We start from the raw sequence: 27921 nt of genomic DNA, 5'->3' as shown, positions 1-27921 counted from the left end.
TGTGGTTTAACCCCAATCAGCAACTACCACGCAGCTGCTCACTCACTCCTCCCCTGACCCTGCAACCCAGTGGGATGGGGAGAAGGATCAGAAAAGAGTAAAACCCATGGGTTAAGAACAGTTTAGTAATTGAAATAAAGTGTAATAATAGTAAAAACAACAACAATAAAAATTGTAATGAAGAGGAGAGGGAGAGAGAGGAATCAAACCCAAGGGAAAGAAACCCCAAGCAATACACAATGCCATTGCTCACCACCTGCTGACTGATGCTCAGCAAGCCCCTGAGCAGCGATTGGTGGCCCCCAGCCAACTCCCCCCAGTTTATATAATGTGCGTGATGGATGCCCCGTGGTGTGGAATATCCCTTTGGCAGGTCTGGGTCAGCTGTCCTGCCTCTGCTCCCTCCTGGCTTCTTGTGCACCTGCTCATTGGCAGAGCATGGGAAACTGGAAAGTCTTGGACTTAGAGTAAGTATTACTTAGCAACATCTAAAACATCACTGTTTTATCAACGTTCTTCTCATCCTAAATCCAAAACACAGCACTGTACCAGCTACTAAGAAGAAAATTAACTCTATCCCACCTGAAACCAGGACATAAGGTCAATGCAGCCTACTACAGTTGTCTCTGTGAGACCTCTGTCTCCCAGAAACTGTAGCTGCTGAGCAGATAAATGGAACCAGCTGCTCCAGGGGTCCTACTAGATTCAAACTTTCAGTGTGAGAGGAATGCCAGGAGGTGCGTTGTCTGCTATTACTGAGGTTATATTTGAAAGCATTCATGAACTGTGCAAAAAAATCTGCTTTTATAACACTGTTAGCTAATAAATGTCTGTTATGTTCCTTGCATGCTGATTTCTACATCTAGTCCTTCCTTGCAAAGAATGCTTAGCACTGTCCTCTTATAACCTTTGCCTCATCTTTAGTTTGCTTATCCGTCTTCTCTGGTAGCTCAATGAAGGTATGCTGTGCAGTCTGGAATGTGCAGTATAACCCTGTCAACCTCCATACCATGTTTAGAAATCCAGTTTGGAAGGGTTCAACCTTTTCTAGAGGGTTATGTAGTTTCCAACCGGGAAAGCTAAAAGCAAGAAGCTGGCTGTTGCTCCCTGACCTGGAATGAAGACAAGTGCTCTGGTCTTTCAGTGTGGAGGCCGGTCGGGTATCTTAAGTGCTTCCTAGACACCATAGTGGTGATTTTGCAGGTCTCAAAGACATTCGTGATCATCTACTTGGAAATTTCTGGTTGAAACATGAAACTTAAATAATATTTTTAAGTTTTTCCATCTCTCGTGATGTGGATCGTGTTCTTGCTATGCAGAACAGGCTTCAGATGTCTCAGTGTCATCTTTCTTGGGTCTCTTTAGGACTGTGCAGAAGGGCTGTCAACAAGCTTCAGTTGTGCACAGAGGAAAATGGCAAGGATAAGACGGCGGGCGTTCCAAGGAGTGTTGTCTCACATTAGATGAAGGCAAAATCATGGGATGGTCTGTCGCTACCTCATGCAGGTAAGTGGAGGAAGAATGTGCTTTTGCTGCAGTTTCTGAGTAAGTTGATATATTTTATTCTGTGTTTAGATACAAAAGGTATATAAGGCTTTCGGATCAGAGGATCAGACAGGCGCTGGAAAATCTTACGATAGGTGATTCTGAATTCCTGATAATGCCAAAGTTCCTTTCAAGAAGGCACCCCGCTTGGTAAAATAATGGAAGAAATACCCCAACTCTGAACTCTGTGGTCTTTTTAACATTTGCCTCATAGTACACTCCACAAAATGGTGGTAGAACATTAGATAAATTCCTTAGATTTTGATACAATACCATTTCCTGTCTCCTTCTCAGCATATGTCCATGTGCATGTGCGCACGCACACAAACACACACACACATATCTATCTGTCTATATATAATCTTCAGCGGAAGCTCATGTATAGGGGAAATTCTGGGAATAATTATGAAAAGGATACTGCATGCTCCAGCAGACGGAATACATCTTTTTCATTTAAAGCAGTTTTTTTTTTTCTTTACCACCAACTTGCTGCAATTAGGAGGTTGTTGGAGAGATATCAATTGAGATTTGGGAACTGTTTTCTGGAAATGTTTTGAATTAAAATCTAATTGGTAGCTTTCTTTGATAACTATTATATTGTTGGGTGCAGCTAAATGGAAATCAACCACAAAGGGAACTCAGTTTTGTTTGTCATTAATTTCAACTTGATTTCACAAATGATTTACATATACAATATTTTCCCTATTTGTTCTGTACTGTTTTCGAACTCCTGTTAGCAGCACTTAGACTGATGTAGTGTCATTTTCCCATTTATTTATTTTACCTTAAAATATTCTGCATTACCTCAGGTATGAGTATCAGCAAAATGGTGAGGAAACAGTAAGAGGACCAAAGTAAAGCTTCCTGCAGTTTATGAAAAACTGTGGAATTATTGGCCCCGAGCACTACATTTCATTGTTTTTACCCAAGGCATGTGTTAGTGTTGTGGTCAAAGGAGAGTAGGCCTACACTGCAAATATAGGATCATAACAAAGCAAAATTTTGAAAAGATCAGATGACATAGTAACCATGTGAAAAGCCAAGGGTCAGCTACACAGACAAGTTACCCCAGCCGAACATGTTACCGGGAGGACATCAACTGAACCATGGCCACGTGTGATTACTAAGCAAATGGAAATGTGAGCTAATTCAATGTACCATAGCAAAAAAAGGTGAAAGATACCTGTAAATAAGTATTGGAAAGATTAATGAATAATTTTATGGAGGGAAGATGGGGCACAAGAATCACAGCAGAGATGTAATTTTACTAACAATGAGTGCCAAGTAAGCTGGGCATGCAGGACCCAAGCCAAAGCACACCTGACTAAGTCCAGTTGACTCTACAGACTTGGACCATGCCCATGGAATGTAAAGGAAAACGGCCATTTGGGGAGGCCAGAGTCCTTACAAGGGAGACATAGTTGATATTTGTCTAGAATTAATTAAGACTGTTGTTAGTACCAGACAAAGGCAGGTATATAAGGGTTTGCTCATTGTAAAAGTACAAATATTGAAAGCTTTTTCCTCTTGAAAATTGAGTTAACAGGAAAAAGTAGAATAGAGGTTTCTTTGAGTGTGTGCAGCTGAAGTACAGTTCTACTTAGCAGCAAAGAGGAGGGTAACATCTTGCGAGATCACTGCATGGGAGCCTGGCATCTCCCTTTTTATTGATTTAGGACTAAAATGGAGTTCACTTAATGGGGCATGAGAACTCAGAGGTGTACCCTTCCCATGAGTCCCTCGGCACAATCACAGTGCTGCTGCCTGGGACACCCTGCCAATACAGGAAAGCTCACAGGAAGCCGAGATGACACTATGCGTTGCAGTTTAAGTAACAAACCAGCTACCCCTACACAGCCTCGGTGCTGTGCATGGTGCTGCCTGAAAGCCTGTTCAGACTTGTAGTTTGGTTCCTGCTGTCATAAACTTTTGGCTCTGCAAGACATTCATTCATGTTAGGTTGTCTCCCTGCTTTATTTGGGGTTATTTGCATTGTGGTTCCACTCCAAAAAGCATTTATATAAAAAGAAGGCAATTTCGTCTCTTACCAGATGTGTCCCACAAGTGCTTTAAGTCAAAGATGTTACTGACTTTGGTGACTCAGATATTTCTCAAATACTTTTTAACTGTGGTTGCATTGCAAAGCGAGACTTGATTTATGTGTCTTCTATACATCATGGGTATACTAGGCTCGTATACATGAAACTGAGGCTAAAAGTTGACCATGAAACCTCTCTTTTTCTTTTTTAATACTGATAGTAATGTATAAGAAAACAGACAAGTGGTTTGAAAATGAAGTCTTTTTGCTTCTAAAATAAGGAGCTATAATTTGGAAATTGCTGTGAGACTGTAACTATGAACTGCAGTCATATGGTTTTTATACTTCTCAGATGGAAATTATACATATCGATGTTGCCTTGCATTAACTTTAAAAATATTTATCTTTTACTAAATATTTTTTCAGGATGTTTAATTAAATTGAAATGGATTTCCTCCAAAAAAGGGATTCCTTTGATAGTTTTATAAATTCCTTACTGTGAACTTCAGAATTAGGAAGAACCCAAGAGCTGTGAGATTGGCGTTTAAAGAGCTTTTTCATGTGACTTCTTGCTCATTTTGCCTGTGCTCAGCAAGCATTTTGCCAGCATTACTTAATATCCATCTTTGCTCATCAAAAGGGCCATACTGTCAATGGATATCCAGGTTCTTCTCAATACTTTCTGAACAGAGGCTCTTTGCTCCCAGGAAGATGTGTTAGGTGTTTGTAAGTTTTCTTGTGGAAGGGTTACCACTTAGGTGACAAAAACTGGGGTTCGGGCTTGCCTTTGTTGTAGGAAACTGTATAGCAGAGGAAAGACCACCGGAGGGGTACCCGCTCCCCAGAGGTTCTCCGCGAGGTCTCTGCATGCAGACTGCTTTGCAGCTATTGCTGGGGGCTGAAGTGTTAGACCTCACAGACTGTTACGGGCAGAGTATGAAGAATTCTGGAAATGTACAGAAGTGCAAAGAACCTGAGAAACAAAGGTGTCTTTTAACAAATAGTTCTGCTGTCACTTGACCAGTAATGAGAAAGAGAAGGCATTTCCAAACAAGACAATTCCCAAACAACATTTGAAATTTTTTTTTTTTTTAAATCAGTTACTGGGGGAACTTTGGCCATCTGAGATCTATTCTAGAAATGTGAGTAAGGTTCTTTAAACCATTCCTTTATCACTTCACCTTGGACTGTGAAAGACAAATCAGGATGGGTGTCAGATTCTGCACAGGTAACAGTCCCAGGCTTCTGCAGAAACTTTGGAAAGGGGTGGGAGGGACTCATCTTCGCAGAGCTTTCTTACTGAAAGCTTTTTAGAAAGAGGGGAAAGTCATCAGCGGGCCCCACGGATCCCTGGTGGGGGGTGCAGACAGGTTTCCATGGCAGAACTGTACATGGGGCTGGTAAGTAATGACAGGTGCCGGCCATCTCAGATTATTTCTGTTGTCCTCATGGGGCCACCTTTGTAAAATCGGTTCAGGCGCGGAGCCTGGCTCAGCCAGGTGCCACTGCTATCATACGTACTTCCACCAGGGTGTGCCAACTAAACAGACTGCGTTCCCTTGCATAGGGCTACAGCGCACTACTGGAGCGTATAAAAAATACAGTTCATCCTGGGTGTGTTTTCGCTCAATCCATTTATGAAAGCATATTTTAAGGCCGGTAAAATAATATTGAACATGTATGCGACAGAAAAAAAAAAAAAATCTGTATCCAGAGTATTTTTAAGTAAAGGGTTTTAAAAAAATCAGTGCAGACATGCTGGCTTTTTACCTCCTCTTGTTTTAACCTATGACTGATTCATCAGTTGAAGTGTAAAGAAACAGATCTTCTTATGGTAATTGATTCTCAGGGGCTATTAGTGTAAACGTAAATGCTCAACATAGATGTTACGTAGGTGGGTGTTAGAAAGAAAACATAAATTGTCAGCAATATAAGGCAATCTGTTCATACCGTAGGGTGAGAAAGTGAAGAATGTTAGAAATCAGAGACTCAGAAATACCTCCCAGAGTTGGCTGAGTGCAGTCTCCCATTGTGAGTAATTATAAGAAACATACTGTGCAGGAGTCAATTCTGGTGCTTTAGTTCAAAAGGCGAAACAACTTGAAAATAACAGAGATTTCAGGTGAGATTTGCAAAAGAGCTTACAAGAGTTAAACACCTGGCTGCCACTGACCTTCTATGGGAGGTGGGCACCTAAATTTTTAGGTATTCCTGAAAACTGTTGGAACTTTATATTCTTCTATAGCCCTGGACTAGAATTCATTTTTCTTCAAAGCAACTGTGATTTTTAAACTACAGAGAATAAGAGAACAGCATACAGTAAGAGCCCAAAATAATATTCTAGTTGACCTAGTCCATCAAAATTTGTGAGATTAACTCCAAAATAGTAGAAAAAATAATAAAACCTGTTGGTTCTTGCCTCTTTGTTTTTGAACGCTTGCAGTTTACATTTTCCATCTTTTCTTTGGAAGTCTAAGAGTTTAAAACATACTTTTTTTAAACAAAGATTAAGATTTTATATCATCACATGACTCCAAAAATCAGATCTTCCAGGGAAGCACCAAAGAAATTTTTAGCTGAGATAAAATTACAGGACTAAATCATACTGTATTTATAATTTCTCTAAATAGTCTGGAGAATATAGGCTGCATTAGGAAGAATATGCTGGGTGTATGAGCTTCTCCTGTGTACTGCATCTGTCTTGATGGTGCCTGCAGGAGGACAGCTCTGCCACATTGCCGTCACCACTGCCCGGTGTGCGTGTTGCACGTGCATTCTGACACAGCCCATACCAGAACGAATGTGGTCAGCACCTGTGCTAGAGGGTAAGAGGAGGAAACAAGCTTTTAAAAACTCTTCCCCATCTTGCATACAATTCACAGTCCTCTCCAGAAAGGCCCTCAGGCAAAACTCCTAGGCAGTACAGGATCAAACCTGTACTTGGTAGGAGACATTTTACTTCCTTATTAATTGTGAAGTGTCAGTTCCCAGCAGCAAGCACATTCTAGTATGCTGCCTTTTTATGAAGATGTGAGAACCACAAGGAGTCTGGGATTCTAAATTCCTTTCAGATCCTTTATATAAAAAAGAAGTCCAGATGTCGCACAAAACATTTGAAGAACTTTATTTGAAAAACATTTTCTTTCTAAATGGGAGTTTATGCAGAGTACAATTAAACATGTTTTTCTAACTAAACATACTAGTTTGTGTCTTGTGGCAGGGAAAAATAAATACGTAAAAATAAAAACAATCTGAGACTCAAAGTTAATCATGTTGTGCCAGCTTGATTCAGATCCCCCGATGTGCATCTGCTCCTGCTGTAATCCCAGCCTCCTAGATCTGCCCTCAGGACCAAGGTCTTCAAACTGAAGCCTCAGTCTTGCATTTGTAGGGAATACACCTCAAGCAGCTTAAATTCTGCTAGTCACCATTCTTGCAAATAGTAATGTACCAATCCAGGCAATTACATCTGTGAGTGTACCAAGAGAAAATTGCTATGCATCCAGTAAACTCAAGGTACAGCTTTCAGAACTGAACAATGACTTTTGTGTATTTACTGCAGGACACGTTATGCTTTCCTGGCTTTTTGAGCCAGGTGCCTTTCTAAAAGCCAGTCTACTTGAAGCCTCTTTTCCCCCTCTTTTAAAGACAGTTACTGTATTTGCCTTCTCCAGTCCTGTGGGATTTCCCCCAGCCTTTCCATATTCTTGAAAATGATCATTTCTGGTTCAGAGATTGCCTTGACTCACTTTAAAAGAACTTTAAGGTGAATTTTCTATCAGGCCCTGCTGGCTGAAATGCATCTAACACATCTGAACACACTTTAACTCATGCGTTTCCCATTGCAGACTCTACACATCTCCCTCTATTAAAATGAAAAATCTTAGCTTTGCAGCTAACCTGTTTGATGAAGAATGAATTAAAAAGGGAAAAAAATTACTTTGGTCTGTTCTATGAAACCTACTTTTCTTTCTTTTTTCAGGCTAAGTAATGGATGCTTCCTTTTTTCATTCCTCATTACTCATGGATCAGCTTTTTTTTTTTTTCCTTATCACTTTTTATTTGTTTTGGTACTGATAAGTCATTTTGTAATCCAACTTTTTTGATCTAAACCTTACATGTCAGTCTATTTCTTTATACACATCTTTAGTCATCACTCTTTCCATTGTGTTAGTCTTTATTTACTTTTGACTTACACTGTAGAGGTCCTGAAGCTTCTATATTGCTTTGTTACATTTCCTCTTTTTCTCCTCCATTGAGCCAGATGGCTATTGCACCTTTAATATTTAATGTCATAACCACCGCTTTTGGTGAAGTCCTGTTTTCCATAAAGTTTCTTCACAAAAGAGTCTACCAGATCCCTGAGTCGGTCTGCTGTCCTACTCCCATTATTCTCATCACGTTTTTTTCCTGCATATCATGAACTCTTTAGGTTTACTATCACATCAATCTTCAGATTTTTGACCAGTCACTCCTCACTGGTTAGAATCAAGTCTAAATTGTTGTTTCTCTGGAACATTTCTCCACCTTCTGAAACATCTCTATAGTACATGCCAAAATGACCTGCTTCTACCTTGCCATTTTGCCAAGGATACTTGGGTCATTAAACCTCATCCTCACCCCCTTTTGCCTTACCCGTTACCATGGTTCTCCCTGTTCAAAGAAGTGATACTGATCTCCTTCAGATGAAGTAGTCCGTGCTCATCATGAAATTGTGCCTGTCCTTTTCCTGTTTTATCTTTCTCTCTCTCATTCCAGAACTACAAGTGTGCTAATTCTTCACATATATTGAAATGCTTTTCATTCCTCCATTTCTCCTGCCTGAAACTGTACTGTTCTAGATCAGTGTTGTCACCCTGTGATGTGCTTATCTCTGACACACCATTTAAGCATCCATTTCATTATGCTGTAAGGTTTCGGTTTGTTCCCTATTACTTTGGGCTTCTGTGTATAAGCATAATGGATATTTGTCAGGTTGTCCTGATAGTTCTTTAACTGTCTCTTGTGATTCACATTTCCCTCTAGAAGTCATGATATCTTTAGTGATAGGTAAGACATTTACCATCACCTTTTTTCAAGCCTTGTTTAAAAAGTTCTTAACTAGACTAATAGTTCAATGCCTTTGGATTAATTCCTTAAATTGTCACCGCAGACAGTTTGTGGAACAGTGCTGCTGTTGAAAGTGAAGCCCTGGCATCAATACAATCTGTGCCTCAAGGTATTCCTGTCTTTCCCTGCTTATTCTGATGATCACTTCTGGAAATCACTGGAAGAACTAAAGATTTTATAAACATAGATAACTTGATCTGCTGAGGTTCAGCTGTGCATAGCAGCTCAGACACAGCACTGTGGTAAGGTGTGGAGAGGGGAATGGCATCTTCTTAAGCAAGCTCAATTAAAAAAGATTCATAAAGCAACCTTCAGCAGTGGTCCAGGAGGTCGGTATTGCCATTGCTAAATTCTTCCTGTCACAATAGCTAAAGCTATGTAAATGTAAAGCAGTGTAAAATGCAGTGTAACTGCTCTTTCCAGCTGCCAAGGGTTTTATCGAGGGATAAATGTCTTATGTGAGGCCATACCTGGAATTTAGAAATAGTAGCTCTTGGGTACGCTGAAATAGGATGGTCTTTCTTTCCTTTTGTTTTCAGCTGTTGTGGTGACTGCAGTTCTATAATCAGGCATAGTTTCATTTTGCCATAGCTTGTTCTCACATTACAACGTTTCATGTAATAGTATGTGATGATGAACCTGTGGGTCATCTGGTACGTCCTGACAAGTACAGTGGGAAGTTTCTGTTGAGGCCAATATGTTGATTGCATTTAAATTTTGTAAAGATCACTTGATCTCTTCCAGTGTAAGGCTGAATGCAGCTGGCATTTTTTCCATCTCCTGAGAAACGAACTCTGAATTTACAGATGACCATGAAGCTGGAAGTATATTTTGTTTTGACAGAATAGAGTAAGAATATGTAACACCAACAGCTTATAGTGGGAAAGAGTTTCAAGTAGATAGGAAGATTTAAATATGTGTCATCTTCTAGAAATTATTTAATGTATCAATCTGATGGGAAGCAGCTTTATTTTATCTTAACTCCTATACACTTCAGTTTTCATTAGAACCACTCTTATTACAACAATAGTATTTTTATGTTTGACTCCTACATCCTCTCCACATCACCATCTCAGTACAGAAACACACATGCAGTTTTTATGTTTCAGTTTCTTTGTCAATTATTTCTTCATCTTATTTGCATTCACGTTGTCTTTCTGTACAAGCATCCCTTGCACAACTGATGCTTTCTTTTATTGGATTCTATTGTGCTGTCAAGCCTGGTTTAAAACACAGTAATCTCATAGACACTTAAAATTATGAACATCTTCTGAATTCACAAAACATATTAAAGATGCGTAGGTAGCAAATTAGCTGAGACTCTCAACTAACTGCACTTACAGTAAATATCCTACTTTTAGAGAAGTAGGATGCCTTTAAAAGTCAACAGTTGTTTTGGAAGTACTTTGTCACATTTATGAAGCACTGCATCACATTTATGGCACACAGTGTCATGATAAGTTGTCCAAAGTGCCTGTCAGCTTGCCTTACAAACTGAAAAAAATGAACAACTCAGAAGATTACCTTAAAGAGTAACAAGCAGCCTTCAGAGGTTAGCATATTTTTTTCCTTTTTCCACGAGACTCAAGCAGTGTCATTAAACTTTGTTCCTTCAGTTTAATTTTTTGCAGTGTAATTTAATGGAAATAGACTATTTTAATTTTTCAACCATGAGAAGTTATAAATAAAGACTTTTTAAAAGTAAATAACTTCTAGGAGCTTTTTTAAAAGCATGCAGCTGTTCTAACGTAAGAGATCCTAGTTAGCTATTTTTTAATACAAACCACAAAGAGGTCAAAGAATCCAGAATTTTTTTACTACCCATTCACATTTAATGCAAATTCCATCAATATAGTCAGGTTATTTCTTTAGGCACCTTCCGAATGCCAGCAGGTAATTGAGTAATCTGAGCTAATGGTGTTTATGTCAGGTGCCTAAAGAAATACCCTGAGGATGACATTTGGAGCTGACTTATCATATACTCCTGTTTCACAACTAAGAAGGAGATGAAACTGTCAGAAATGTAAGGAGTAATAAGAAGAGAAAAGTGCTAATAAAAACATTTTTTTTTTGCTAAGGATTTTGTTCATCATGAATCTTCGAAAGGAATCTATTCTGATTTGCCTAAAACATCGCTAATGTCTACCACAAACAGAGTAGAATAGGCACCAAGATGGCATTTCACAGCATCCGGGGGACCATTATTTCCCAGAATCAGAGCGTTACTTTTTATTTTACTGTTGAAAAGGAAGCCTTTATGTCCAGGGTTGAAAAAAGGTTTTAATAGAAGACTCCATCATAAGAAGTCAGCCAGGAGAAAAATAGTGATATTTGTGGTAGTGTTAGCCAGGAGAATTTTTGACGTGTGAATTATTCCTCTTGCAGTCATAGTTTCTAACATGTGAGAGTGATGATACCATCAACAATAACACTTTTTTATGATTGTTTGCTAAACCAAATAATAAAGATAGTACAACAAAACTCAAGGTGACTGGTCTCCTACAGTCAGAACGTGAGAGGTCATAGGCAGTTTTAGTAGAAAAGGCTAACATTTTAATTTGCCTAAGGAGGGCTTCAACTTTCTAAGCCTAGGAAAGTGCTTTTCTAGAGAGCCCTGCACAGCCACCAGCTCTGGAACTGCTGTGCTATGGCCACTGCTCCTGACAGTGGCTTTCTGCATTGTCAGCTGTTGTGTATCCAAAAAGGGCTGTTTCTCACCATTTGGGAACATGTGAATCAGTTCCTCCTTTATCAGAGAAGCTCTGCATTTCCCTGGCACCGAAGGTTGCTTGGTTTTAGCCTTTCTTGCTGCATGTTCGCTCAGCAAGTTCAGGGCCCTTGGCTGTCAGTATCTGGGTTTTCCTGTGAGAGAATCCATAGAAATGCTTTCTATGAAAGGTGAGTGGTGATGTGACCCCTCATGCATACCTGTGTGCCCAAGCCACATGCACCAAGTTTGGAACCAGTGATTAGTCTGGGAAAAAGTCTCCACAATATTTCCTGGGAAAACTCATTTAGCCAAGTACACGAAGAAACAAGATTTATCTTTGGAGTTTTCATATTGTCAGCCTCTTCCATTGAAGGGGCACACCCCCCCGAATGTTTTAGGGTAGATGAAGTCTTTCAGGCCTCGCTTGCCCGTTTTCAAAGACCACATCACAACTAGCACTTAACTCTGTAACTGCTGTTAGAGCACTTTGTGGTCACACTGCTCTGACCTCTCTCCCAGCCATTCCTGTGCCCTCCTGCTCCATATTTACATGCACCTGTCTCCCCATTAACACCTCGTTAAGGCACACACCTGCTGTGGTTTTACTTAAACCCACTGCACTACAGCTATTAACCCTGCATATTTCATTATAAGGCACTCAGCACAATAGGAGCACTGAGTAAGGGTCAGTAATGAGTCATGTAGCCAACAAAAATTGGTTTGGTATGGGCGTCTCCTTTTCATTCAATTTCTTCACACCTCCCCTATTTAATAATTGATTATGTATTAAATATGTTCCCCAGGAAAAAAAATACATTGAGTGCACATGCATTAAATCCAGCTGAAACAGCACAGTTTTGAGAAAAAAACATTAATGGACAGAAATCCAGTATATATTTATAAAGGACTAGAAAGGCCAGAATAAAACCACAGCTCTAGGGCTTAGGAGACCTTACTTCTGTTTCAAATTTTGACAAACATCTGCAGCTTCACCAGCAAGTCGTATCATCTGTCTGTGCTGCTTCCAAAAAAATGAAGTGCATCAATGAATGTGCTTAGGCCAGGATGTACATACACACCTCAACTGAAAAAAAAAAAAAGTGCAAGGCAAAGTGCAAACCTCTACAGCATCAACTGTGCTGAAACAAACAAACCAAAACAAAACACCAAAACAAAAAAAAAAAAAAAACAATACAAGCAAAGTTAATTAATATTTGTAGCAAAATAAAACTAATGTGTGAGCAGCTAGTATGATTGAGATGAAGATCAGAATCAAAATTGTCATGGCAATTTCTCAAGCAGTTTCACTGAATTTGTTTTAAAATCTTCAATTATCATGTGACTTGATTAGGAAGATCAACTGGATATGCAGACATGGCAGGTGATTGCTCCTTAACTGTGTAATCGAGAAATACCACTATCCATTATTTCGTTGTAATTCTATGAATTTACTACAAAGAAAATCTAAGCTCTGGAGCTTCTTTTGGGTCAAAAACTCATCTCCTTGTTAGACAGCTACATAAAACTATTGAATATGCTACTTCAGTAGCACAGTAAGAGGGGCCATCAGATGTATCCATACATTTGATCTGTGATCTGCTGCAAATTACATGTAAGTAGCCATAGATCGGTATTTCTTACTGAACACCCTTACAGAAGGGTAATTTGCTGTGTAATTGCTTTTCATCGCTTCTTTACCATGGACTATTGCTTTCCTTGGTCAAAGCTCTCATACTTGCACCACAGAAGGCACAAGAGTGGCTCTTTCAAATTTCATAGTGCTTATGTTGCTTAGTAATATGCGTCTGTGTATGTGCATAAACCTACTGGGTGGGGAACTCGGATCTCTGTGCTACTTGCCTTACAGCCCTAATTGCAATTCTCTTCTCATTTTAGCTGCTTCTAATATAAGGCCTGGATTTTACAGGGATCAGCTCAAATAGGTTAAAATTCCTGCAAGTGTGGTAAATTTAACATTTGTTCTTTAATACATAAAATGCCCATTTGTTCCACTGTATCTTGACAGCAGTTTTGTCCTTGGTATCTTACTCTCTCTTAGGGAAATCTCTTTTCATTCTTATTACTCACTTGACTGGTGGCAACTTTGCTAGTGATCCTGGATGTTTTTACAGAATCAAAATATATAGGAAAAAACACCTGACTACATAGAAAAAGTAGGTGTTCCTGCAGCTGTCTTTCCAGATACCTGCTTGGAATGGTGATGATAATCCTTGCAAATATTAAAAGTACTCACGTGCAGTGTAAGGTGATCCATGCATAAACCAACCCATTAAATCTAGCTATAGAGTTTACACATTTCTTCAGCTGGGAAGCCCACCATTGGGGTGTTTTTAATAGGCATTGAAAGCTACACTTTATTATTCACTCAGTAGAACTGACATTGGATTTGATTCAGTAAGGAGCGCTAACTGCATAAACATATGTCAACTGCTATTTGGTCTGGTGACCATGGACCGGATAAATAAATGCAAAAATCTAACAAGAAGCACAGAACTAGGTACTGGAATCTTCTTCAAATGACAGGACAGTGAGCTTACTAGCGAAGTTGCCAGTGTATCAGGTCAGTATCTTGCAATGTGCATCTGGAAAAAAGCAAATGAAGGGTAGGCTTCTCCCTGTAAAGGAGGAATAAAGCAGTAATACAGTACTTATTAACTATTTCTGAGAAACACATCATACCTATCTCATATCATAGTATTTCTTGAGATTCATCAAAGAATACTATGTAGGTCACCACACTCATTAGCTACCTGAAACGTACAGAAATAGAGTCCACTGAAGTCAATGGAAAGAGTTCTATTGAATACTGCGGGCTAAACATCGAGGTCTGCTTAGGCAGGGCAACAGGGGCAGGCTCTGTTCTGCTGGCAATAAATCTTGCAATCCATTAAGTTCTAGTGGCGACTGTGTCTACGTATGTTTTCTCCATCATGATCCCATATTCATATTAGTATGTAAACATCTGTCTCACTACAGCAACAAAAGTTGTGCCCCGTTCTGCTAATCCTGTTATAGATATATGCTGAATGACAAAATCTTCCCCAAATTGCTCAGTCCTAGGCTCCCCTGAATGCTGACCCTGTCTTCTGCTTCTCTGACAGCAGAGAGATATATCATATTCTAGGCAGAATTATCCCCCATGGAACATTTTGTTCCGTATGGTGGAAATCTAACTACAGTGCAGAAGCAACGAAATGCCGAGTATCAGAAGCAGGGAAGGGAGGCTGCACGTCATGGGTTAGCTGCTTTTTATCTGTCCTAGTTGCTGGAGGAGGCAGACAGTCAGTGCAGGCTGGGGTGCAGTTTCATGTTATACCTAATCCAGCAGGTAAGTGGTAAGGTCTTGCTGAGAGGAGCAGCCCTGCTCTCCCCTCTCTCTCCATCTGCCCCAGCTGCAGGCTTTGCACTTTCTCTTGTGTTGGACCGAGCTGCGCAGTCTTCTGACTGCACAGCAGGTCGGTCCCAGTCCGTGATCTGATCGGAACTGATGGGGGCAGGGCAGGGGCAAATGAAAAAAAATCACCAAACTGCCAGTTGTGTGACTTAGGCTGCAGCTACAGTCACTCAGCCTCCTGCAAGAGAAGTGGAAGCTGTTGGCTGGGAGCAACCAGGAGACTGGGATGATGCCGACCCATTCCTTCCTGGAGCCGCTCACAGCTACACCAGGTGAGGAAGCCAGTGGAACAGCAGCCTTTTATTTCTGCTGCGGGAATGGCAGAGCAGGGCACAGCCCTCGCAGCCCTGAGGACACATTGCACAACCAGGCAGTTTAAAGAGAGCTTTAAAACCACTCGTGCCCCAACCCTCGTACAAGGGGAACGCAGTCACTGAGAATTGTAGTCTTTTATTTCACTCTTGCTCACTCTCTAGCTCTGTTAAGATCATAAGTCCCTTCAGCTTCCATCCAATTCAGCAGAAGCTAATGACATGCATATTTGGGGGACTTTAAAGCTTGCTCATACTATAAAATACTCTACTTGCAGCCAAATATATTTAACATTATTGGGAATTATGTAAACAAAACCCAAACCACCTGACAGACAGTTTTTATACTGGAGAACTATACTCTCAATTTAAAAGGGCATTTTAAAATTTATGTCATTTAATAAAACAATAAATTTCCGTTTTTCTGCTTCTGTAATTATGAAGCATAAAGGCAGATTCATGTGTGGCACCTACTTGCATTTAACTCACGGGTTTATTACAATGAACATCACCTTAAATGAAAACGTTCACATTTTCAAAGGAAAATAAATAGTTAATGGTTTCAGAATTATTGTTCTTTTCCACACAATCCCATAAAAATTTTGCAATGAAAAAGCTAATAGACCAATGGTGAGACACTTACATATGCAAATATGTTTCCGTGAAAGAGTTAAAGTGCTTTATAATATAAATTTGCTTTCAGTGCCAATATAATTAGATTGTAACAAGCAAACCCCTGCAACATAACACAGTGAAAATTTGAAAATTTGATTCTGCCTGGCAAACAACCAAGTCCCTGCGTGTGCACAAACCTGACATTAATAAGCTACAAGAGATTACATGATTTAGAAAAGAAGCACTTGGTGTTACAAAATCAAATAATAGATCTCTAGGCTATAATTAGGAGAATTGGGATTCAACAATGAAGTCATAATAATGTAATTTAGCTGTAAGTAACAGAGCCATGGAGTCACATTAGGAGGTGTGATCACATCTTTCAGCAAAGCTCTGCTGTGTAGACTTATTGCTGTTCAGTTTAGTCTAGTACACAGCAACCTGTTGGCACAGAGCTCAGGCTGACAGCCTCTTGTTCTCTAGGGGCAGTATGGCAAAGTGCCACCCCTGCATTTTTATTTCAGTCTTGTGACTTTTAAGTCAAAACAATAAAATTATATATACTGAGTGCAGAGTTGCCTGTGAATATTTGTATAAATTACTGCACAGCATGGGTTTAGGGGCCGTTTAAGAACAAATAGATTAAAAAAAATAAAGAAGGCAAAATAAACTGCTGAAGCAGGGTGTTAGGTTTCTCGTAGGCTTGATGAACATGTACTGTTCAGCTACTTTATTCATCTATTTCTGTCGTTAAGGAAATAGCTCCAGAGCTGCAGCTTATTGCAGCTGCACTCCCGAGTCTCTTCTGCTCGATTCTCACACTAGTGTGATGCGGTGGTTCTGCCTGCTTAGCCCAGAACCCAGGTGTCGCACAGCCATGTGAGGTGGGTAACAAGTGGTAGAGCAGGATGACAGCTCACCACAGCTGTCCCTCAGCCAGCCACCAACCGGCCCTGCAGCCCACCAGGCGTGGAAGGCAGCCGCCACAGCTGGCCAGCTGCAGGGAGGCATGGGGGAACTTCAGGCGGGCAGCGCGCAGCTACTCACACTGCTGTTGACAGTACATCAACTTCAACTCTACACTTTCTGTGAAAGTTACCGTTTGATTTAAGCCATTGCAGGGCAATACATCATACCAGCAGCCCCTCTCTTCCATCTGTGTATAGCCCAGTGAAGGCCCTTTCTTCGCTCTATTATTAATTTAAGCTTATTTCACAAATCTTGGCCACAACTGTTTCTTTGCTGTTCTTTTGTTGTAGCTAATAAAACAGATATACTGCGTTAATTTGGCAAGTTCCTCCTTTAGGAGCTAGTGTCTAGTTAGTAGTGAAATGCTACCTCTACAGCCATTTATTAGCAGGTGGGTTTTTTTCTCTCCCTGCCCGCTTCATGGTGCTCATCTTACAACCTTGGGGGCTGTCTCACAGCACTGTGTCCCGTCCTGTCCTCCACAGGCATCCTGGAGGCAGCAGAGCCAGAGCCAACTCCCTGAGCTTGCTCCGCAGCACAAGCAGGGTAACACCAACGGGCCTCAGCACCAGTGTGTGTCCAGACCTGAAATCTGATTTCCATGCACAAAAGACGCAGGCAAAGATTTTGCTGGTTGTCAGGTTCTGAGGTGTTTAAATCAACACTTTTGGCTGGGGCAGGGGAGGTGGTGGTGAGTCGAGGATTGATATGTTTCTTTTTAATTTGGTAGCTTACTAGATAAATGGAGGAAACGGGCATCAGCTTTGCATCCAGACTGACAGAAAATTCAAATGCGTGTTTGGATTAAAACTTTGAAATGGGTTGATCACTTCTTGTTACAGCTTCACAGGCTAGGGCTGGTGGTCCAACAGCATTCCCATCTTTAGGGGATCTCCAAAAGCTTCTGTTTCCACTCACTCTTCTGTGTAACAAAAGCAGCCACCTGTTGCTCCTGTTAGTTCCATTTTATTTTTATTTGCAGTTTCTTCCAATTACTGTTTATTTTATTAGTTCTTTATGGTTTTGCCATTTTTTGTTTTGATGACATTTTGATTTGTTTCAAACTGCCCTTTATTTTAATTTTCTTTCCCAAGCATGTTGATTTATGGTTGTTTCTTCTATTTCTTTTATGCTTTAAATGATCTGTTTGTTTTATTGCCTTTATTTGCATAGCACTTAGTTTTCATGACCTTTTTGTTGCTGCAGCTGCTGCTGCTGCTGCTGCTTCTGGACTGCTGGTGCTTTTCTCCTAGTTACCAACCAGGAAACACAGAGTGAAAGTAAACCAAACCTTGTGAAGGCAAGCATCCAAACACAAAATCTTTTCTGATATTTTTTTTACTCTGCAGTGTCCCAGCAGTGTTGCAGTTTATCAAAGTGCAGAATCCAAAATAGTTTATTTCTTTTTAAAGAAACATACTCTAGGAACTCTGTATGTTCCTATCTAAAAATCACTTCTGAGCAGCTTCCTTTAGGGTGGTTTAATACTTTGGCAGCTCTTCCAGGAGCAGAGACATTTGTAATGAAGGTAACATGAAAAAAATTCTAAATGGTAGAGGTGTCTCTACAATTTCTGTTGAGTCCTCACGGCCAGTGTAAAATACTGTATAGACATTTAAAAATTAATATACTTGCAGTTAGTGAAATGTTTAATAGGAAATGTCTACAAAACATTTATACTTAATTATGGCTAATAAGTGTGTGCTACCTGACAGGTGTGTTTGCATATTGCATATACTTGTGCTTGTAAGTGTGTGTGCGCGTGCCTGCCTATTGGCTATGTATATATATTTATTTTTATACACATGCATATTTATACAGAAATCATACTTTTGTCATCTGGTATATCATTATCGTATCTGCATTGTTTTAGTTACCTGAGGATCTATATATAGGGCCTGTATCTGTTACACTTTATGTTATTTAAATGAAGGCAGTAACATTAGATATGTTTGCAACCTCTCCTTTTGGACCAAGTTTACTTTTATTCTGCAGAAGCTGATGCTACTTCTGAGTTTTCTCAGTGAAATTACTGATATCAGAATTATTCCCAAAATGGATTCTGTCATTCATAGTGCTAAAATCAACCTCCCTTCTTTTAAAGCAGTTGTTACTATTCTTTTAACGACATCATCACAAATCTCAACTTTATATTTCATTTGGTTCCTCATTTTATGGTGCTGTGTCACAAATTGACATTTTGCCAGGAAAACAGGAGTATGTATCAAATCACCATCTTTTATTTGAATGCGAAGTGGTATGCAATGACCTGTTCAATGAAGCCTGCATTAACAACATGCTTCTTGGATTCTCTCCCTTCCCCATTAACAAGTTTCTTATTGCGCCTTCTAACATCGGTGCTTGCACCACTTTATGTCTTTATGTGTGTAAAATAAAATGTATATATTTACACACACACACGCCTGTAATGAGCCAAAACCAGAACAGCCTTTGCCTCGGCTTGTTTGCACATTATGCACATTCTAGGGAATGAAATTTGAATGCTGTTCAAAGAGAAAGCGTGTGAGTTAGCCCAAGGGCAGAAGAAAGTCATGTGCAACAGGTTACATGATTTTACATAACTTTAGGTAAAAAAAAAAAGCACCTCATGTCAATGCAGGAAATATTTTAGAACATGTATAGTACAGACAATGTTTTTCCTCACTGCTTCATGCATGTACTTCAGTGCTGTACTTTGGTACAGTATATTGTTTTCACCGTAATTAATGCGATTTTCTTCTCACCTTCCCTAATATAATCCATCACCACAAAAAAAAATAAATGAGAGAACATTTCTTTAGTAGCCTTTCTTAGCTTTACTGCTGTCTTCATTTCTGGGGTTTGCATGGCAAGACTTGGAGGGGGTTGGGGACAGGTTACTCTAGTGGCCTTGTTCTGCTCCACGTGGCCACCTGCTCGAGACAGTCTGGGCCAAACCAGTCACTTTTTGAAGAGGTCTCTAGTGAACAGAGTGAGCCTCACTGCTGTCAGCGCTTCCTACCCATAGCTCCTCTCAGACCACAGCCTCGCTTCCCCAGCTGGGAATCCTTGCTGTTGGACTTGGGATCCTAAGCAAGAGGGCAAAGGGTTTACACCTTTACAGGGGTGAGCGGGAAAGGGATGCGGTCCCTGTTGTGCGGGCAAGGTGGGACATTTTTAAGCTGATATACAGGGAAGGGGCTCAGGTATCTGCCTCTTTCCTTGCTCCCTTTCTTCTCTTCTAGAAGAGACGGAGAAAAGCGAGCAGTGACGGTGGTGTGACTTCAGGGTATATGGGAGGAGTTAGGATCTAACAGCGAGTTATGCCAGAGTTGGTAATGCTACAGAATTGCAGCGACCTCTTTTAGTATTCTCTAACTATACGTGGAGTAGATCATACACTTCTTAAAAAATATTTTTTCTATCTTTTGTATCATAAAAAAGCCTGAGTCAAATTCTAAATTCTCCTTCTCTGGGGAGAATAAATGGGGGAGGACTCACACCAGGTAGATGTTGGTTACGGACAACGGGAAAAGTAAACAAACCCTTGTACGGAATTGCATCTCTGCCTTTGATTTCTGATGCCAGCTTTAAGAAACTGAACATTAGAGAGACATAGAAAAATGAGCTTGAAGTTACTCAGTACTATAAAACTGCAGGGCAAAATATGCTTCAGGAACATCCATGGCTGTAGTTGTGTTAGAATTCATAGCTTTGCTACATTTGCCTTATTTCATGCTCATCTGAACACTAGTAGTACTATTCAGTCTCTTGTAGGACTATTCAAAAGTGAGAGTTCTGTATCTCTTGACTAGAATGACATTTAGAACAGGATTTTATTACACTGCTCACAGTTTGCTAGAATCATTTGTACTCTACTGCCTTTGTGTGAGTCCTTATTGTTAAAGTTACAGCTTTACTACTGTCACTACTTGAATTTACTAGTATTACAGGTAGCATTGCTGCACCTTTAACGCTACTCCCATTTCGGAGCTAGCTGTTTCAGTTCTGCTGCCATCGCTTCTTTTGAGCCCTGAGGCAGGATCCTGGCTGGATCGTACAAGTGCAGCAAGGGCATCCAACCCTCGGTGCCCCAGGGAGGCAAAGCTGTACCCAGGGATTACCAGCTACTGCTGCATAGGAACAGGTCAGTGGGATCAAAAAGAGCCTGCAAATTGGACGTGTAGGAACATGGGCTGGGTTGGGCACTCAGGAAGTTGGAAACTGGGTGAGTCCTGCATTCATGTCTCTGTAAAACTTCTGCTATCCTAAATTCTGTTCAGAAAACAGAAAAATGTCAGGAGGGAAGGAACCAGGTAACTCCCATGTTCTCATGTTAGAGTTTGCAGGATCACTGGAGAGTAAATACACATAACCTTTCCATGCACGATCCTCCCTGTCTCTCCAGGTTCCATGCTCCACTCTCACATTGTTTTTTAGACTTTCTTTTTTTGTCCATTTCATAGTCCTAAAAGGGGACGTTGTTACTGAATACCACATGCCTAGCTTCTAGATGTTATTGTTTGTATTACCTTTTTGGTTTTTATCACCATCTTCCTGTAGAAGAGCAGTGTTCCTTTCAGCTGGGATCATTTCCTTTTCCTCTTATTGTCCACATTCAATTTATCATCTAATTATGTCTGGGTTTCTGGTGTCTCCTTATCTTTCATGAGTCAAAGAGACGGTGTACAGTTGATTCTCACTAAATCATAGAAATACGAGTGTGTACAAGGTAGGTTGTTTCCGTCGTTCACTTTGCCTGAGGCATATATGTGTGTTGATGGAGCAGTCTGAAGGCTTGTTCAGACTTTATCAGTCCCAGGTTTTGGAGCAAGCCAAGCAAAGCAATCCATCTTTTAAGAACATTAGTGTAGTATGAAAGGGACATCTTGGTGGTAATTGTACTGTTGCCCCATGGCACCTTCCATTTTTGTCCTTTGCATAGAGAATTGTTTCTCAGCCCCATGCAAGTCAACAGCCTGCTGATGTACAGGTTTTGCATTTCCAGAAAATACCTTCTGAGCCCCATTAAGCTAAAAAAAAATAAATCATCTGAGTTAGGGAGCTTTTCCTATCCTGTTCAAGGAATATGAATGGTTAACACTGGAGCTCCAACATAGGGAGAATGAATTTTTGTCATCTCTTACTCATCTCCGTTTCACAGAACCATTTCAGTAAGACAATCCCAAACATTAAAGGGGAAAAAAAAAGTAATGCAAATGACACCTTTTCAAATTTGGCAGGCTTTTTTACTATAAATACTCATTTTCTAGACCCAAAGATCTATAATTCTTTTTTCAATTTAATCATCATTATCCAATTTTCCCTAACTTATTGTTTGATTGGTTGTTTCAACTTTTTTAGTTGAAGGTAAAAGCAAGGAATTCAAGTGAACTCAATAAAAGTAATCATGTCCCAGGAAGGGGGGGCATACTTGTAAGATACAAAAGCAGCAGTTTATTAGATACATGTAATCCATTGCAGAATAAGAGCTTTTGTTCAGAAGACAGTATTTTAAAATAAATCCATCTCCTAGCATGTTGGACCTGAAGGATTTTTTCATCTGGGTTTCAGTAAACTGTTAACACCAGGTTGGACAATCTTAACAAAGACCTGTTCAGCTTCAGATAATCTTAGTAGGAGGTTAATTTGAATACCACGAGGGTATCAGTATTGTTTACAATACTGTTTTAATCACTGACCTTACGATGATCCCACTAGTGCAGTCTACTGTTTCTTTCATTAAGCAATGAGGTCAAAGCCTGCATATTTTGCAGAGCTCATCACTGACACCACGATTTCCAGCTTGAAATGCCAGCAAGCACTGCTGTCACACAAAACACAGGAGTACCACAAGTTTGGGAAAGGGTGTCCTCCAGCTCCTCCCCTGCCCTCCAGGAGTTGTTGTCATTTGGTAGCGGACATTTTTTGTGCTTTATTCAGCCCCACACATGCACTCACCACACAAACGTGCACGCACACATTTATACACGCACACATTTGTACACGCTAACAGATTAAATGCAGCAACTACTATTTATTTTTTTAAGTGCCCAGAAGTGTGCCAGGCCCTTCATTAAATACACAACATGGAGGCCACTGCATACATGGCTCACATTCCCACGCCAAGATCCTCATCCAAGTCTCCCTAAAACTGAGCTGAAAGACTTCTTTTGATAGTACCAGTGTGGATCCAGCCAAATTAGACCTCTGTCAGGCTGGGTACTTAAAAAAGATAAACACACCTACTGCAACACAATATGCATTCCAAACTAGAGCTCTTAAACTGAGAGTATATCCTGAATGTGGAAAAAGCCTTTTTGCAAAGCTCAGACTGTAATCACTGCTCTGCTTTACTTTTTTATTATTATTTTTTCCCCAGAATAGTAAGTGCTTCAGAACAGCATTAAAGCTGCCATATAGCCAACGGACCTCCCGTACCATTAGGCAAATTAATTTTACATATAAATTATTTACATTTCATCCATGATTAGTTCTACATATGATCAATGATTTCACTATAGAATAAGTCTTTTTTTTTTTTTTTTTTTTTTAGAGAATTGCAGCATGATAAATAAATGAATAAAGACTTATAACAGTATATTTCACCACAGAGGCTGGGAAGCATTCTTATCAGAAAACTTGGAAATCCCTATGGTCCCCCAGTCTGCATTAAAAAAACCTAAAGACTGTAGTCAAAATTTTTTTTCAAAATATGAAATGCATTTTATGCAACAATGCCTCAGATGAGAAACAAACCCAACAGAGCTTACAAATAGTCGACATTAGCTCTTTTCATAGCTTTGCTTCAGCTAAGAGGCCTTATTGGTGACTGCAGATGCACTGAGATTTTGTAAACCCAGTTTTTAGATTAAAATTCATGAAAGATATCTCACTTGCATAAATAAATCAAGGCTGCAAAAAATAAAGTTTAAACATCCATACGCTACTACTGTCATTTTGCCAAAATGACACACAGCATGACTACAAAATTTGCTGTAATACAGTAATCAAGAATAAAATTTGCCCTGCTATATTGCTGGAACAGGTGTAAGTGTGTATCCATGGATTTAATAGCATATTAAATATCCATTGTACTTTAGTTTTAGCATTCCTGAGCACTCACAAATCCTACTGGATAGCAAGGTGACATATCTATCTCAGTGAATACAGGGCTCTTGTCTCACAGCTAGCTGACAGATATTCATGCCTGTTCCCGCTGTAACAGGTAAGATAAGCCAGGCCGGGCCTTATGGGGAAGATACTGTAAGTCAGTTTCTCAGATTTATGCTTATATATAGCATTAATGACAGAAATCATCATACTGAATTTGGTGGTCCTACAACATGCATGGGGATTTAAGGATTAACACTCAACCTGTCTGGAACAGTTTTGTCCTACAGTGCTATTTGATCAATACTGAAATTTGGAGGTGGGGGGAAACCTATTGATTTCCTCAACATTTTCAGTGAAAAACTGCCTGATGCCTATCGTTAGCTTTCTACTTGTGGGGAGGGGAGAGAGCAAAGAAAGAAACGTGGTAACTTGGACTTCTGCATGTCCCTCAGAACAGCAAAAGGAAAAGGAAAAAGAAAAGGATTTTGTGCTCTTCTTTAATTAGTTGTAAGATCTTCTATCACATTCAGTAGCCCCTGTCTTGGGTCTTTGTTACTGAACACACCTAACACCGATAAAAGTGAGGTAATACTTACTTCAGAGTATCACCCCTCACGGTGCCCACTGAAAAGGATGCTTTTTGCCAGTGTGTGCCCTACCCACCTTTGTTTGGAAGTATGTATGTTCACAGAGGATTAGGACCCACTTAGTCTTCTACACAAAGGCAAGTGTCTGCCATGTACAGCTGTGTAAAGAATTCACTACAAATAGCTTGTGGTGGTTGCTCTCCGGTTTTTTTGCATTCATGGATTACCCATGAACAGGGACAAAATTACTGTTAGGCTGCAGATCCTTGCTTAAGACATTCAGACCAGGAATAAGTAGATAAAACAGCTACCATACAACAGACCAACCAGTCTAGTTTATGAATACTCAGAAAGAAGTTAACTTTCAAGGCTCTCATTCATAGTGACAAATCCACTTTGCATCTTCTCTTCATTTATCAGGAAAGTAAGTTCTGATTGTAAATAGCTACACAGGAAAAAAGAAAAAATAAAACCTAAAATCTCTAGATTTCTTATAATTTTTATTATTAGCCTCAGAAGTCCGCATGAGTGTTTCAGTGTTTGCAAACAATAATAACAAAGAAAAAAAAAGGTTTTGCCTTTGCACAGGAATAAACATTCATAAGCATAGTCTTGTCTGTTATTCATGCAGGGTGATACCACTAACCTGTTTAGCTGATAGCCTCATACGACTCAGCAGGCCATCACCTCCCAGAATGACTGCCTGGCTATTTTTTATTTTATTCCTGTATGCCAGCTCTTTTCTGATTCCTTCTCTAGTAGAGGTGCCTTGTTGAAAAAAACAGACTGTGTAAGCTGTAGGACTATTCCTTGCATGTCTGCTTTACAAAGTATTGGGAGAGGATCGGTTTATGGTGGGAGGAAGGTGCTAGAAATTTTTGTTTCGGGGTTTTTGCTTCTGCTTTTCTAATGACTTACATGCAGTAAGTCATAAAATAATCTGTTGAAACTTAAAAATTAAGAGGTTAGTGGACAGGAAGAACACCGTTTTTGTACAATTTTGCTGGAGGCATGCAGCTGCACACATATTTTCCTATCAGCAGAACCATTCCGTAGTGGAAGCACTCACTCTAGTAGGTCTGCAAAATAACTCTGAAAGTTTTTGAGATTTTTCTTCTATGCAAATGCACCGCATCATTTCTGTAAAAGTGCCTATGAGTAGTAGACTGGTGGCTTTAAAGTAATTTTTGTTTTCTGAAAGAAAAACATTTTAATATTTTTTTTTTTAAAACTGAAAATTAGCACGTCAAAGGGATGGAGTGCTCGCCCTTAGACAGATGGAAATTTGACAGACAGTGGTAGAATTATAATTCCAGGTGTATATATTAAGTTGTACATTTAGTAGCTGTCAGATGCCTGACAGTGTTTCTTGATTGTCATATCCTGAGCTAATTTTTTGACCGTTGGCCTGCTACTGCACAGGAGCGATGTGAACTTTTCAGGCAGATCACTCTACGACTGTGCTCCAAATCCGAAACCAAAGGGAAGAGCCCTAGGAAAACATTATGTGCCACCTAGCAGTTACAGCACCCTCCATGAGGAGACCAAAAAGATCCATTCAAAGGTTCTAAATGTGTCTGTATCTATTAATTAATTGAGCTAGAAGTTTGTCATTATCCCCTTTTGTTCACAGGCATCAGAACAGTTGCAAAAGCCTTTGCTTGGTTATTGCATTAGCAAGAGGAACCAAATTCTTCCCTGATACCATACAAATTAATTACAGCTGCACTGCTGTTGGCACATCAGTAATGGTACTAGTTAATTTCAACTGAGATTATTAGTTTGCAGATGTACCTGTCCAGAATTGTGGTCACTGATGATCTAGCAAAAGACCTGGAACAGGATGCACTTTTTGGTTACTTCAAATTAAGGACAAGTTTAAATGTGCAACCTAGGAAAGTAAGACTTCAGAAACAACCAAACAACTGGTAACTGAAATAACTGCATCAGTTATCATCATCTTTGTTATGCTTATTAAAGCCGAACTCAAAAGTAGTATAATTATACACATGTACAAAATTATTAATTAACCAAAATATTCATGATGCAGTTCCTGACCCATAAAAAGTCCTTTCCAACCATCAGCTCTAGAGGCCACCTTACTATTTTATTTTATTTTTATATACAAAGGCTGCAATGATGATGTATTTCTATGCATGGTCCCATGAGCTGTCTGTCTATGAACTATATCACAGAAAGTGATAGATGAGTATATTCAAAGCACTAAGAATAGAAAGTTACCCTCTTTGACAGCTAAGATATCCAAGAATCTGATTTTCTTTTACTTTTAGTATGCATTTCTCAGAAGAGGATTCTGGGGGGGAGGGGGGGGGGGTCAAACAAGACATCAGTATTCTCCAAACTCACGTTTCCCAGTCTGAAAAGCGAACATGAATGAACAGCTGTGATGTGTGCAAGACAGCAGGGCATTTGCCTGGTACTAATGAACAGCATGGCCAATGCGCTGATTTTTGATGCTGAATATAGCCAATGAGAAGCTAATACATTAATGGCGGACTACTAACATAAATTAGAAACTAAAGACACACAGCTTTCAGTCTGCCTTCCTTCTGTCACTTATTTGTACCGCCTGAATGAGCTATTACCTTCCTGTTTCCCTGAGATGCTGGTTCACCAGGGTAGAGTGAGCAGACTCAATTTCACCGAAAGTAATGGAGTGAGATTATCCAGAATTATTTCCAGTGGGCTGAGTTTGTTACATTCCTTCTGTTGTGAGAATATAAGTAAACAACTAAACACCTTTACTGAAAGCTGAGAATCTTCATAGTCATCACCTCTTCCTATTTCCTTGATTAGTCCAGCATTTTGGGTTTAGCCATGCTCAATTAACTCATCCAGGAATTGGTCCAGTCAGAAACAGTTGATTTAAGTGAGATAAACTGGGCATCTGTTTGGAAAAAAATGATTATCCAAAATATGCTTTCATCATGAGAAAATGAACTGTGCTATCTCCATATTTAAAAACATATGCCTCTAAATAGATTAACTTCCTTTGAAAGCTTAAGAAATAGAAATAATAACGTTTAAAACTGAAACTGAAACAAGGAGATCCTAAGTCAAAATTAAGTAACCAGTGTGTAACATTTTAATGTACTGGAACTTGAACTTGATACTAGCACCCTTCATCAAACCACTATATAAACTGTATTGAATTAAAGTGATTAAAACTAGCAATAAAACCAACCACTGCAGAAGTGATTGAAATACGTGGGGTGCTTGTGTGTGTTTGTACTGGTGGTAATAAAAATACTGCTGTATTTAGTCACTGACTTGCTTTAGGAAAGAAATAAAATCAGCAACAGCACTCGCATGTTTTGTTTCAATTAGTAAACATTTTTTCTTAAAAATAGATATAAAATTAGAGACATGGTTAATAATTAAGAGGTAGCGTTCATGGCATTGGAGAATACAAGTCAATAAATATCTTTTGCGGGTGATTAAACGCTGAACTGAAGCTGAAACAGTTGATAACCTCAGAAGCTGTTTATTGCAAGTGAACATCAATG

At 39.6% G+C, this 27921-nt stretch overlaps 1 long non-coding RNA gene across 1 annotated transcript in view; it reads left to right on the top strand.

Annotated features, from left to right (window-relative positions):
• Positions 1 to 27921, top strand: part of LOC119155006 — a 145311-nt gene that overhangs the window by 94042 nt on the left and 23348 nt on the right. The window contains exon 3 of the long non-coding RNA XR_005106581.1: positions 1366 to 1506. This is a non-coding gene — a long non-coding RNA (uncharacterized LOC119155006). The remainder of the gene's footprint in view (positions 1 to 1365; positions 1507 to 27921) is intronic.

Source organism: Falco rusticolus, chromosome 10 (assembly GCF_015220075.1).
Source record: "Falco rusticolus isolate bFalRus1 chromosome 10, bFalRus1.pri, whole genome shotgun sequence".
Classification (NCBI taxonomy): Eukaryota; Metazoa; Chordata; class Aves; order Falconiformes; family Falconidae; genus Falco; species Falco rusticolus.
Note: the sequence above shows the minus strand (reverse complement) of the source record. Positions and strands in the feature narration are given on the sequence as shown.